Below are 4,066 nucleotides of genomic sequence, written 5' to 3' on the forward strand. Positions count from 1 at the left end.
GAACATCCATCATGCGTGCACTACTCCACATATAACGATCTTCTCCGCCATGTGAAACAAGAGGTGGATTTGACTAAGAAGGATCGATCAAGGAAATGAATCGTCAATGGCAAGGGATAGCATTTATTTCAATTTCCTTGGAGCTCACAAATCTGCAAGAAAACACACAAGTATTGCTAGTTGAGATTATTGTGTACATAAAAAAAGTGTACTTGAGTGGAGTCTTGTGGTGTACCTTACTAGCTCTTTAAGTTTGAAAATAGCAGCCCTGAATTTCTTGTCTCGTGACATATACACATGCTCACCGGCAGAATGAACTACAATGTATGTAAATTAGGGAAAAGGGAAAGTGAGAGAAAGTCATACACACAAACTACAGATAGAATAGGAAGAGGGAAATCACCTGAAGCATCTTGTGCCAATCTTGGGACTTCAACCCATACAATTGAACGCTTTCACCCTTGTTCACTTTTGTGAATGCCCCCTTTAGCAACCTCATGTATCATGTTGGTGTGAGGATAGATACAATGGTACCCTTCACTTTGTCTAATTCTCCTCTGGCTAGCATCCATGGTGCTTTAGGAAGCACAATCTTCCCATTGGGGACATGGCATGGAGTAGCAGAGATGGGGATACGTTTCAAGACCCTCAAATCCTCTGTCACACCCAACGATTCCTTCTTGCCAATAATGTGGTCCCACAGTGTTTGGGATACATTCTTGAATATGTGCATGGGATCCAAGAGGTGTTGTACTTTTAAGTCCTTCCAACATGGAAGCCTTAAAAATATGGAATACCTTGACATACCTTTTGGTGAAGGAAACGGATCCGGATTGTTGTTGTAGTGCTCTTCCCAAATGGTTGCCCAATTTTCCATCGTGAGCTTTAGAGATGTCTTCCCATTTGTTGGAGCCTTGTAGTGCTTACTATGACCTTTGGGTAAAAAATGATGGGTTGTTTTATAGATTACCTTGCGCAACTTTCACTAATGATGGCCCGCAAGGAGGACATGCAATGTGACCCGATGTGGACAACCTTGCATACATATCATATAGGTAGAGAGAGAGAAAACTAAAGGGAGAGAGAATAGAGAGAGAAGGAGAAGGGAGATACCAAAAATCTCTCCAAGACTAGGATAGTCATGCATAGTCCACATAAGGATTCCCCTCACAATGGCTTCTCTACTGCCCTTTGCAAGTGAGACATCTACAATAGAAATGCTTCTCCATAACTCCTCAATGAGGGGCTCGAGGTAGACATCAATATTTGACACTTTGTATTTCCCTGGCACAAGCAAGGAAAGAAGTATATTTTCGTTCTTGGTTGTCTCCCATGGTGGAATATTGTAGTTGACGATCACCACAGGCCAAGTACTTCATGAAGTAGACTTAGTGCCAAAGGGGTTTACACCATCACTTGCTAACCCAAGCGTCAAGTGTCGAGGATCCAACCCAAACTCTGGCCATTGAGTTTTGATGTGCCTCCATATAGGTTAATTGGTAGAGACACACATCATTCCATCATCTGAGCGGTGGTTAGCGTGCCACACAAGAAGCTCCATGGTAGACTTGATTTTAAACACGTGTTGAAAGCGAGGAATTTATGAAAAATGTCTCAATACCTTGTGGGGTAATTGTGCGTTGCTCACTCCGGTCTTGTATCATGATTGGCACATGGGACATGAGATAGCATGTGCGTGCTCATTGCCATATAGCATGCAATCATTGACGCATGCATGGATGTGCTCATACTCCATTCCAAGTGTAGTGACATACGATCTAGCTCATTGATGATCTAGAGGCATGTGGTGATCTTTTGGCTACATTTTGTCCATCAAAATACAAAAAACATGAAAATTAATACAATTGCAAGGAGGCGGCACCAAAAGGTGAGAGAGATGTATAAGACGCCATATTTGAATCTTACCCAAGGAGTGCATCGACACTTGCATTGCTCCAACCAAATTTTTCTTGCAAGTTGAGGACTTCCAACGGTGCCCGAAGCACCGAGTATTGTGTGCACCATTGTAAAGAGTTGTTCGAACCCTTGCCATCAACCTGTCCTCCATTGTCGCTGCATGTTGAGTGCATGACTGGATATCCTCCTTGCACACGTCACATTCATGAGCCAATAACTCATCACACATGTCGAATAGGTGCTCATCCTCTACCTCAAAGTGCAACTGAGACGCCACAGGATTGTCGAAGTAGAGCTAGTGGGAGGATCACCATGTGGTGCACCCAATTCATCCAAATGCTCTTGCCTTTGTCGTTCGGCCTGGCGTGTCGATGCACCACCACCGAACATAGATCGATGGGGTACCTCCTCAAGTGAGGGGTGAGTGGTGCTCTCATCTCTCGGAGCTCTTTTTTTAGGATGGCAAAGACCTTCGTTCTCCACGTGCTTCAATGTAATGTGCCTCGAGCGAGGGATTGCCCTTTTGAACTTGACGCAAGGACAAGGGAGTTTGTCCTTGAGCCATTGTCCTTGAGCCACCGATCGCGTTCAGGGCCTCTAGGGGGGGCACGATCATCCCAATCAACGTCCTACACACACACAAAAGAAAGAGGATGTTTAGGTCAAAACATTGATATTTAGTCATATTTGCTCTAAAAAATAAACAATTAATTAGAAAAAAAATTACACATTTCAATAAAAAAGAGAAATGACTATAAATTGAAAGAGAATAAAGTACAATGAGTGCTACAAATTTCTTTAACTAAAGTAGAATCGGTGTGCGCACTAAATGGGTTAATTTTTTAATCGCGGGTATCTAAAAGTACTTTAAAAATGCACTTAGAAAACATCTAAAATCACTACAAAAAAAGTAGTCATAAAAAAATTAAAAGTGCTCATTAAAAAATTCAAAAGTCTAAAAATGACATTATTGATATCTAAGGGTAGAGGGAGTGGTTTGCACCCCCCTCCCCGGCTATCTCGCATACATTTATATGTTTGAAATAATGTTGCACGGTAATAATCGCGGTAATGAATGGTGCCTAAAAGAGGAAGAAGGGCATAGTATGCCACGTTTTTGCGGCATACTGTGCCCTCTTCCTCTCTTCCATCGCACATGCTCCAAGCTCCCTCCTCCCTACTCCACCTCCCACACCCTCACACTCTCTCCCCCTTGTCCATCTCTCTCCACCTTCTCCCTCACACAAACACAACAACACCCATGCACACACACACACACATTTTGGTTTAGGGTTTGAGGAGGAATTTCGGTTCGTTTGCAATGGAGTTATCGAAGGGGGTTTACCGCGATTGTCTTTGGATGCTCAACCTAATGGACAACCATTCTCTACACCTTAAGGTAATTGCAAAACATTGCCCCCCTCCCCCCCCCCCTTCCCCTATTGTATTCTACTCCACACACACACACACACACACACATTTACATGCATAAATGTAAAAACAAATGAGAGAGAGAGAGAGAGGTAGATAGAGAGAGAGAGAGAGAGAAAGATAGATAGAGAGAGATAAGGAAAGAGAAAGAGATAGGGAAAGAGAGAGAGATAGGGATCATACAGAAGTTGTAAATATGTAGAACAAAACTATTCACAAAAAAGAAAAAAAGAGAGGGAAAGATATATATATATATATATATATATATATATATATATATATATATATATATATATATATATATATATATATATATATATATATATATATATATATATATATATATATATATATATATATATATATAGAGAGAGAGAGAGAGAGAGAGAGAGAGGGAAAGATACATAGAGATAGGGAAAGAGAAAGAGAGAGAGGGAAAGAGAGGGAGAGAGAGAGAGAGAGAGATAGATAAGAGCACGAAGTCCTCTACGCATTGATGTAAAGATAGAAATTTTCAGAGTTATGGAAGGCGTTTTTGTAGCAGCATTTTCAAGGTCTTTTGCAAACCAAATTTTAGTGTCTTTAAGAAGCCTTGATTGCTTGAGGAGTTTGATTCGGTCCACCTTGGTCTTGAATGTGAGGATTGTATGGTTAGTGCATCGATGTTCTTTGGATGCAGGCAAAGGATTCATGAAACTCGAGATCCCCCTCACCTTTC

Source organism: Adiantum capillus-veneris, chromosome 26 (assembly GCF_014529385.1).
Source record: "Adiantum capillus-veneris isolate H3 chromosome 26, ASM1452938v2, whole genome shotgun sequence".
Classification (NCBI taxonomy): Eukaryota; Viridiplantae; Streptophyta; class Polypodiopsida; order Polypodiales; family Pteridaceae; genus Adiantum; species Adiantum capillus-veneris.